The sequence below is a fragment of the Lutjanus erythropterus genome, chromosome 21, assembly GCF_056507025.1.
Source record: "Lutjanus erythropterus isolate fLutEry1 chromosome 21, fLutEry1.hap2, whole genome shotgun sequence".
Lineage (NCBI taxonomy): Eukaryota > Metazoa > Chordata > Actinopteri > Lutjaniformes > Lutjanidae > Lutjanus > Lutjanus erythropterus.
The window spans coordinates 3,395,703-3,407,482 of record NC_139337.1 but is presented as its reverse complement, the minus strand read 5'-3'; positions in this window follow the sequence as shown (position 1 = coordinate 3,407,482).

Below are 11,780 nucleotides of genomic sequence, written 5' to 3'. Positions count from 1 at the left end.
GTCATCACTCTTGTCCTTTGTGGTATCATGTGCTAATGGACTTGCTGTTACCTAGGAACCACTGCTGGATACGCTGTTGTCCAATCACAGCCAAGAACCAACAGAATAAAAGTAGCCATTTTTTCATTATCATTCAAATTCAGATTTTTATGGCCTGACCAGCTTCTAAGAAATACAGTTTCACAATATCATGGCATACAGTATTAAAAAATTATTATAGTAACATGTAGACATTGCATGTCCAAAAATGAGTACAGCAGTCCAAATAGTGAGTTGGGGCTGCAGACTGTATATTAAGTACGTTGTAATCCTGTGTCCTCCCAAGAGACTGCAGAGACAGGTCTGGGGAGAGACAGAGACAGGGCTGCAGGAACTCTGCAGGAGTGCAGGATGCATGCAATCTTGTAAACTGACAATAACAGGAAAAAACGAGTCCTCCACTGTAAGTTGATCAGCTGTTTATAACTGTCTAAAGTTAATACTGTTATCCTGAAAAGAAAAGCCCACTGCTCTGAAATAAGACTCTGGACAAAGAGTGAAGTGGCTACCTGTCTCACTGCTGCCAAACTCCATTAACATTTTACACAATTTAACAGCTACAAACATCTACGACATCTAAAATATTGTTCATGATTTCTTACGACCCATAAACAGACACTCACTCATTCAGCAGAAATTTGGCATTAATTTGAACTCTGATTAATGTGAAATGGACACAAAACCAGTATTCTTGTCTGAAATGGGACACTGGCTGTAGTGTTTGCGCTAAGAAAAGCAAGTTATTCAGCTTAACATGTTTGATTCCTGATGACACATCATGGACAATTATCATTAATTGTCATTAATATATTACAGATTTCACCTTAAAAGGAATAAAAACAAGTTTTTGGGGGGTTGAATTTACACTAATATAGTAGAATTTAATATCGTAGATAAGCTAATGTACACAACCTGTAGTAATGTAGTGTTTTTTGAATTGAACAAAATAAAAAGTGGTTGTGAGACAAATTCGAATCAGTAACTGTTAGATGTTCTTCTGCGCAGTCAACGCTCTCTCCGGAGACGCTGCTGATGTGATACATACTAACTGACTGTCAGGTAAACACTTTTATATTCCAGTTCCATCCACTGCCTTAACAGCAACAACCATTTACAATATACGAGGCTGCGGGACAACGAGCGAGGGTTTCCTGCTCAGAGATGCTTTTATTTTATTTTTTTTGTAAAGTGGCCCGAGAAGCCGCAGTAACATTTTATTTGAAGTGCACTGTGATGTCTTAGCAGCAGATTATAAAAGCATTAGAAGCAAAGATCAACTTTCATCACACATCAGGGAGAACATCATCAGCAACATCACACAATCACATTCACTTTAATATCGTGTCATTAACTCAACAGCTTCCCCATAAAGCATTCAGCCTCTTACAGTTTCTGCACATTCTGTTTATTATATCTTATTGTACTAATTATCATTATGTGCTTATTATGCCATGTAATGCCTTATGAGCACCACTTTAAGTACAGTATTAGCAACATTTGTGTTTGATGGCTGGTCTCCAACCTAGAGGTTGTCAATTTGGTTCCACAACCAGTTGCAGTCTCAAAATACCACTTATAATAAATTCTTACTGTAGGCCTCTTTTGTTTTTTTTAAGACACTTTTGTTCAGCAAAACAAGCTGAAAACTTCTTTTTTACAAAACCAATCACATTCAGTATTCCCCCTGATGCCGTGGTATGGTGGTGATTTGGAATGCCACAGTAAAAATGCTAAATGCTCCTTTATGCTCACCAGCAAGTCTCTATCTGTGTCTGTCTGCTGTTTGGAGGTGAGCAGGTAGTGTGCAGTGGGTTTATCAGAGCTTCTTTCTGAAAACAGCTGCCTCCTGCTGCCAAGGCTGATGAGAGCACTGACTGCTGGATTCCACCAGGCACGGCTCTATGATGTCACATCTGTGATGTCGTTTTGCTCTATCCTCCACACGGCCTCCTGCCAGCCTCAGTTGGTTGACTTGCTTGGATTTTGTCTTTTGTCCTTGATGTTTGTGCTTCTATATAGATAAATAGATAGATAGATGGAGAGATAGATATATAGATGGGGGGGTCAGTTTGGTTCCACCTCTGATTGGCCAAAGGAGGCAGTGACAGAGCTGGACTGACATCCAAGTGTAAGAGCCAGCATGGCGCATCAGGATGCTGCAGAGTTACATGTTCATTTCTGTTTGTGGCTGTGTTCTTTAAATTATGAACTTATTCCACATGTTTGTCAGTTGTTTTAAAGGGATAGTTCACAGGAAAATAGTGTTGAAGAATCTCAAATGGAAAAAACAACCAAAAAAAAAAAAAAAAAAGACATAAAATGCGTTTTTAGCCTGAATCTTCACTGCAGATCCTTAACTTGGAGCCACGTTCACCTGCACATGCGTACTGTCTGAACTGTGTGTGTGTGTGTGTGCTGTGACTGGGTGTGTAAGGCATGCGAGGGCTTTAGGAGACTTGGATTAGGCCAGATGAGCAGTATGGAGGCATTTTATGGGGGGGTTTGGGGTTGTTTTTTAGATACAGAATTTGCTGTGTTCAGGGATATGCTGTTAAGTCCCACTTTGAAGGAGCGCAGTAACAAATACAACTCAAAGAAACATTTCTAAATGTAAAATATCTTATCAAAGCAAGCAAAGAAAAAAAAGCATTTTAGAAGCTATTGTGATATTTAGATGTTGATCTAGGCTATTGTCCAGTTTGTTATGTCTTTCCTCTGTGCTGCTGATGTGAGTTTTAATTTCCTACAGTACTGGAAAGCAGCAATTGTGTAACTTGGGATATAGCATGTACGGGTTGCCCTATACTAATACTAAGTGTCACAAAGTTATCAAATACTGTTGTACATTCTGGAACTTTTTGTGTTACTGATTTTATGTAGTACAAAGGACAAAATTATTGTACAAATACAATAAGTATCGTACATCTGACAACACTGAAGTCAGTTTAAAGGTGAACCCTCTTTGCAGTGATATTGTCGGATCTCTGTGTAAAAAGAGCAATGGTTTGATGACGCTGTGAAGTAGCATGGGATCATGGGAGTTGTTGACTTCATTGTTAAACAGCCACCACAGCTGATGAAAATCTGACATGACTCTGTATTAGGGTTTTATTCACATTATGTTTAGTCATTTGCTGGCATCTTTCTCCACTCTAACTCAGTGTTTCACAAACTTCTTTTTTCTGTGGATCAACTTTTTAAAAATAACAAATTGTCACAACCCAAGACACAATAGGTGTTATCAGTAAATACTGAGCAGAGTTCATTTGTGCATACACAAACATTCCTGACCATTTTTACTGCCATCTGTGTATCACCCTATATTATCTTGACGCTTTATTGAAAACATGTACACTTTAGAAATAAGAAAGAAACTAATTAAGACTGAGTTAACAGGCCATCTCATTGATTTTTATTTCCTCTTATAAGGAAAACAACATTTAGCCCACTTCAATAAGACAAAATAAGTGCATTTAGACAGAATTAACAGTCTTGTTTTTTCCTCTCATCAGTAAAAAATAGACCCATTCTAAATACTTATAAAAGGTGTTCTGCTGATATAAATCTTAAACCTGACCCACTTGTGGATCCTGAACCAGAGAATGACTGCTGATTAGTCTACATAATATGTTTTATTTTGAAATTTGTCTGGATTCACTATACTGTTCCTGTGTCTGACTTCCTGCCTGGCTCAATCTTCTCTGTGCAGCTTGACGCGGCTTTCATTAAAAATAGTTTTGGCGCGTATTCTCACTTCTGCAACATGACAGAATCACAAGCATTGTCTAGACTGGCCTCAGTTGGCTCAGTTCCAGTGGAATCAGCCAGTGAGACTTTCTTTACGAGTCTGAACAAAATAATGTTCTGATGTAATTTCGTACAGGTGTGTATTTGAACGAATCTCAGAGGAGGAAATCAATTGTCATGTGATGACAGAAGAAACTGTGAGTACAACAACACCAGAGCATGCACTACTCCTCAGTACCCGGAGGCCCTGCATGCACTCACAACACAAACGCAGTGCTGTCTCCGCAGTCCAGTGGCCAGTGGATAGACTAACGTCCCCACTGACAGCCACTCCCTGTGAAGACAACTGAAGAATGATGTCTCCAATCGAGCACCAAATTGGAAACAGAGCGGGGGAGAATATTGAAGCTATTGCCTGGATCGCGACACATTGATTCAGTACAGTGCAGAGGCAAAAGAGACAGCTCTCTCTGAGTCTCTGTCTCCATGGAGAGACATGGGGACTTCTATGCAGTCTTATTGGAAATCAATATGTGTTTATAATCACATGTGGAATGTGAGGTTGTTTTAATATCTGAGACTGGATGTGGGCTGGAGGGACACAATGTATGTAAGTGTGTTGTGATGTATGATGTTGGTAGAGTACATGATTATACTGTAATAACTGTGATGACTGTGTGAACTGATCACATGCTTCCTCATTGACCTGATCTCTCTCTGAATGAGATGAATATATCACTCATTCTTGATCATTTTAAGGGTGTTTTGATTTTTACTCTCAATTATGCTGGAAAATATATTTTAAAAGATCAAACTCTTGGCTATTAAACCTTTTAATGGGCCAACCTCCTCGTGATTACATTTTTTATTAAATGTAGATGTCAAGTGGAGTCGAGCTGACATCTTACAAAGTTGACAAAATGTTCAGTTTTGTCATTTCACAGCATAATCATAGTGAGCAGCCATTTTAAGACTCAGAGTTCTCTTAATGTTAATCAAAATACACATTCTTATTTAGCTTTGATTTAGAAGGACTACAGAGCTGGCATGTTGTGGTTGAGACACATATTTTGATTAATTTTTTGTTAAAAGTTATAAAGTTTACCTGTGCTTGAGCAGTATTCCCATCTTTTTTAAACCAGGAAGTGAGACAGGGGTCCTGAAGTTATAGCTAACCCTTTTTATACCTGATTAAATCATGTTTTTATAAAACTTTGACAGGGTACGGAAATCTAGGAAGCAACTTTAAAGGGCCAACATTTTCATAAAAAATATATTTTAAAAGAAAGATGATTGTAATAGCACATTTTTACACCTATGCTATTGTTAGTTTTAGATTTTGAAGGCTTTTAACACATTTTTAAATTGTTTGAAGTTGTGAATTCTTGTCTGGGCCAAGACGTAATAAAACATGCAATAAGTTATACACACACTTAAACACTGAATGTGTATTTTGATTAACATTAAGATGTACCTGGTAGGATATTCATCACATTTGTTGTTAATATTCGTTTGTTTCATCATTTGTTTCATTGTTTAATGGCCTAAAGCTGTTTGAGAGACTGTAAAGCTGCAACATGAATAAGACTTTGTAGGGAAAAGGTAATTTGGGAGACTTTTCAGTAGATTACCAAGAAAACCACCTATAATTCTAAAGACTAGCTTAAGTGTTACTTTTAGAATTCATTACAGATCTCTGCTTTCTATGAAGAAAATATCTTGGTAAGTAAAATATTGTAGAAAGTTTGGACGTTCAAGAGTTTTCAAGAGTTGTGAATCACAGAGGTCCTTCAGCGTACAAGTCATGACTGTGCACATTAAAAATTAGGCTGATCGGTCCAGTTGTATTCGAGATTAGCTGCGGACAAGCTGTAGGTCTAGGCATCATGCACACACACACAGAAGCAATTACATGATCCCCTCCTGGCTTGTGCCTAGGACCATTAATTAGCATGTATAGGCCTTTTTCTCAAACACAGGTAAACCTGCTGAATATAAATAACTGACTCCTTTCCCTTTGCCAGTAGGATAGGAGTGGTGTTAAGTTACTGCTGGTAAAAACATTTTCTGATTTTGCTGCTTCATAATAAAAGCATTTAAATAATGATCAGGAGAATTTTCTTGTGAAGACTTTATCATCAATGAAACCAGTTTACAGCTACTTGACTCAAGCACATCATCAGTCAGAATGGTGGTGAAAATGAGTATGTGGGTTTCCATCACGTTCGATCAGAATTGGAGCCAATAAATCAGTCCTTTGACCCTAAAATGAATGTTGACTGTACCCTGTCCCACTGTAGACAAAAAGCCTGATGTTAGTCAGTGTTAGTGGGGGTTTTGTCCAGTGTAAAAGGGGTTTAAGTTGATCTCACTCCTGACAACTATTTTCCTTTGTGATAAAACCATTGAAATGTTTAACTATGGCATGCCAAAATGTTAAGGCAGCAAAACCCCTGAGTATACTGAATTAAAGGGTGCATTTTATCCCTTACCTCAATCCTGACCACAGACCCCAAAGGTATTCTTTTTGTTACATCTCACAGGTACTTTTTTCCATAATTACAATTTTTTCCTGACTTTGTCAATCAGTTTGTTCCTAATGACTACATATCAGGGGTTTCTGCTTCTGTTTTAATTAGTGCTTTTTAAAAACATCAATGTGTTGGGGTCCCCAGGGACTCCAGTCAGCAGTGCTTGTATGTTAAATATGTTGGCAGGATAAGGGTTTTAAAGGATAGATCTGTAATTTATCTGCTGTAATAAATCATAAAAATGACCACAATGTGTCATCACATGAGGAAACATGTTAAGTTGAAATACTCGCTTCACTTGACATGAACGCTGCAGCCGTGGAGTCTTCCTTTGAAACTTTGATTCCAGACCAAAATAAGTGTTTTATATGTTTGTTTCACATTAATCAGAGTTGACATTGATGCAGAGTTTTTGCCAAATGAGCAAGTGTCTGTCTATGAGTCGTAAGAAATCATTAATAATCTTGTAGAAGGAGCAGATGTCTATAACTGTTAAATTAAGCAAAATGTGAATAGAGTTTGGCAGCAGTGAGACAGGCAGCCACTTAACTCGTGGTCTAGAGTGTGTTATTTCAGAGGTGTGGGGGTCTTGTTTTCAGGATAACAGACATTACTTTACATTGACAGACAACTGACAGTTATAAGCAGCTGATCAACTTACAGTGGAGGACTCATTGTTGCTTGTTATCGTCAGTTTACGAGGTTGTGTGCGTCCTGCACTTCTGCAGAGCTCCTGCAGCCTGCCTGTCTCTACCTGTCTATGCCTCCAACTATCTATTTGGACTGCTGTACTGATTTTGCATGCGCCACATATTTCTTCTTTAATTCAACTTTTCAACTGTAAGAGGAAGAAACTATACTTGTTTCCAAAGTTACATAGTCTTGCTTTGAATATTTGTTTGAAGGCTAATTAATAATCTGATTTTAAGACAGTCACATCAGCACAAATTATCCAGCATCAGCAGCTTTAGCCTTTAAAAAATAGCCGTGTGTGTCAGCCCTCCACACAGCGCGAATCAGTCAGAGCTGGTCTGAAAGGGTCCTCGCCTTCCCTGTCAGAATGAATGAGTCTGCTGTGACAGTAACTTACGGATTTGATCAAATAAAGTGGGGAAGTCTGCCGCCGCTCCCTCCTCTCACTCTGCAGCTTAGAGTGCAGTTTTTAGTGGCAGGCATTCAAGCAAACAGGTCAGTCCCACATCATTAGTTATTCAGCACAGTGTCAAAGCACATAAAATTCACATTCTGCAACGCACCGCAATTCATGAATGTTTGTGATATTCCACTGAATACATTTGCATAATATCACAATGACATTCTTCCTACAGCTGTTGTCAGCAAATGATGGATCGCTCAAATGCATGTAGACACGGAGAAACACGCTTTGAAAAGAGCATTTTGGAGTCGATATTTTCCCCATCTTCAAGAAGTCTCAGCCTTAAAATCTCCGCCAAGAAGCAGCGAGAGGAGAGATCAAACATCATGAGAGTGAAGTCTCCAGCAGCAGTGGGGACATGTTCTTCCAAGGATGTCTGGTGCATCTGCCAATCCCCGATGTCACCGCCGGCCATGTCTCCGTCCTGACATATCTGACATTCACTTCGTGTTGCCTTTTAGGACAGGCGGCTTTTACTACACTTAAACACACGCACACACACACACACACACACGCACAGGCATGTCACTCTGAGAGGAAACTGGAAAGGACAAAATGAGAGAAATCAAAATGTCAAGCTGGAGGGTCACTGTGAAACATGACAGGGAATACTGTCTCTTTAGCACAGAGGGGCTCCTGCGCCGTGATTTTAATAAATGGGTTCTCCGACCCTGCAGAAATATTCATTCTCAGACAAGATGACATTTTATCTCCCTGCCGGTTGCCATGACACAAATGACATTTGATGACATTACTGTTCTCTGTTTAAATGTTTCAATTTCAAATGTGCACAGCTAAATTACCAACCTGAATACCGACTGTGCATCAGCAATGACGGCTTACTCAGGAAGCTCCACTGTAGCCCACTTTCCCTCTGTGTGTGTGTGTGTGTGTGTGTTTCTGTGTCTGTGTCAGCCCGCATATCAACTCACACTCAAAACTAATGTGGCTGATTAAAGGTGAAGGAGATATTGGAGGCGACACCCGCTGACACGCACCTCGCACCTACAGCAACACATCCAGTCCCTCAGCCCCACGCCGCCACGGACAGTCCCCGCCGCATTGGACTGCCCTCGTCGTCTCGGGTCGCATCGTGATGACATCACCTCTGACTGAGCCTGTCACAGTCCTCCTCCTAGTGATGCCTTCGCTGTGACACCTCTGTCAACGAGAGATGAAACTGCGTTTGTGTGTTAGACACACAAGGAGTCTGCATTCATAGATTTCAAATAACACCCTGTTTTTAGACAGTGAGACCGTGTAAGAGAGTTTATAGTTTATGACCAAAGATTGTCCAAATATGGTTATAACATGATATTACATCATCATAACATGATAACTAATATTGGTATGATGTGAAATTATATATTTATAATGTGACATTAAATTGTTATACATGATAATTTACTGATAAAATGTTAATGTTGTCATGATAACTTATCTGTTATAATGTGACATTATATAGCTATAACACAGTTATAACATGACATGACATTGTTAGTGAAGGTTCTCAATCATCCAGGTCATGGTATTCATAGAAAAGGTTGTCATAGGCAACTGGACTTGGTAGAGTTCTTGAAGACGTTCTGCATCTCATCACGTCTTCAAGAACTTCAAGAACCAAGTCCAGCTGCCTATGACACCGTTTTCTATGGTGATGTTACATTGTTTTAATGTGTTTACTTTTACTTTATATAATTATAAAGTGATATTATGTTGTTATAACGGGATAACTAATATTGTTCTAACATTATGTTATTTAGTTAAAACGTACATTGTTATAATGTGATAACTTCAGTTGTAATACTGTGACATTATATAGTTATATCGTGATGTTGCAGTTATTATGTGATAATTTACATTGTTACAATGTGACATTACAAAGTTACAACATGGTGTTACATTGTTTTAAGGTGACAACTTTTATTGTTACAATGTCATGTTACTTTGTTACAACATGAACTTATGAACTTATTTTGTTATAACGTGATGTCACAAAGTTATAACGTGATAACTTATGTTGTCATGAAATGATGCTGTAACAATATAAGTTGATTAAAAGTGAAGGAGATATTGGAGGCGACACCTGCTGACACGCACCTCACACCTCCAGCAACACATCCAGTCCCTTGGTCCCGCACTGTCCAGACAGTCCCGCCACGTCGGACTGCCCTTGTCCTCTCAGGTCGCACCGTGATGACATCAGCTCTGACTGAGCCTGTCATGGTCGTCCTCCTAGTGATGCATTCACTGTGACACCTCTGTCAATGAGGGATGAAACTGTGCGTTTATGTGTGTTAGACACACAAGGAGTCTGTATACATTGTCTCAGGAAATAAGTCTTAACTGCCTAAAAAGAGAGTCTAAATTTTAGGAATAGGAGTAAAAGTATTTTCTTAACTTTCTTCACTCTGGAAATTACAGCAGTGAACTGCTGTCACGCCAGAAAAAGACATACAGTTCAGTATCACGTTATAATGTGAAAAGTTGATTGTTTTTTAACTAGATCTTTTTCACATTATTACAACATACAAATTCATCATGTTCTAACAAGATTTTTTAATTGTTAAACCAGTATACTCTTGTTATAATGAAATGTTTCATGTTATAACACGATACTTATATTGTTATAATGTGACATTATATAGTTAAAACATGACCGTATATTGTTATAATGTCATAACTTATGTTATTATAACCTGAAATTATATAGTTCTAACATTAGGTTACATTGTTATAGTGTGACATTATATAGTTATAACATAAAGTTACATTGTTAAAATGTGATAACAAATATTGTTATAATGTGATATTATATAGTTATAACATGAAGTTACATTGCTATCATTAATAACATTTATTTTATATGTGTCATTATACTGTTATAACGTCATAACTTACATTGTTATAACATGACATTATATGATGCTACATGGACATAACATAATAACTTATGTTGTTATAACATGATATAAGAATATAAATTATCACGTTATAACGACATTAGTTATCACATTATAAGATGAAAAATCTCTTGTTATAATGTGAAAAACATGTTATAGTGATGAACTTTTCATGTTATAACATGGTGTGTTTTTCTTTTTCTGGCGTGACATGTAAGCTTGAATGACTTCTATCTGCTTATATTTACAGAGCTCCAGTGGAGTCCTGACCTGGTAGAGACATGAAGCACAGTCAGCAGGAGAAAAGATACGAGAAAATGCAGCCTTGCAACAGTGATGATGGAGTAACTTTGTACACTTCAATCCGCAACAGCAAATATGTTTGTAGAGAAATATGAAGCTCCCTGAATCAGGTTTTAACTCAGTGTAATCAGGAAATATTTTTGAGGCACATATCGTCCAAGTTTCTGCAAAATGTTCACACACATTCTATTCATTTTTTTATCCACAACCTGTGCTCCTAGCAACTCTTGTTTGTACTCCGAGCTTGGAGTGTTTTCGGTCCTAGTTGAAAATTTTGTGTAACTTCTAGGAGTAATTCTGACACATCTGATAAACATGGGCCCTGGGTGCAGAGTCCCATGTGTTTTCAGTTGAGTAGCATTTCATTTTCCTTCACTATTTTGTTTAATTCTGTTGAGGACTCACTATTTGAGTGGCACTCATTACAAAATACAGAAATTTCAAGTCATAAAGTATGCCTTTGTCAGTGGCAAAATATGCCTGTGGTGACTTAAGAGCTCATTTCAGCAACCTATTCCCCTACTTAGCCCGACCACATTGTTTGTCTCCATATCACATTTGACAGGCTTGTTTTTTTGACCCCCCTCCTTCTTGTTAATAACAATATGACTTGTATCCGTGGTGTAGCGGGCGCCATGCAGGATGTCAGTCCACTGTTATTTCCTGAGCAGCGAGCAGGACTGATAAACGGCAGTGGTTTGCTGAGCGTTTGACAGTTTGCTTATTTCCCTTTTGCTCAGAGGGCCCCTCATCAGCTAATTTCAACATGGCAGCCTCAGAAGCGCAAGTCTTTGGGGAAATGTCATTTTTAATTAAATCCCAGGTCCTTTAAGATAAGCAGTTAGGCGTTAATTTCACCTAGGGCGTGACGTTGTCAGGAGCCCAGGAGCATGACGTATGTCTGTCAAGATTAATCATTATGCAAAAACTGCCCTGTTTTTTTTTTCCTCGTCTCCTTTCCCCTCGCATGCAGAGGGAGTCCCTAACTGCCCAGCTAACAAAAAACATCATCTGAAAGGACCAAATTAACAGTCCCTCTGTGTTATCGTGTATGGTTCCCTCGACATCCTGGAAATGTTTTTCAAAATGTCAATCAGACAT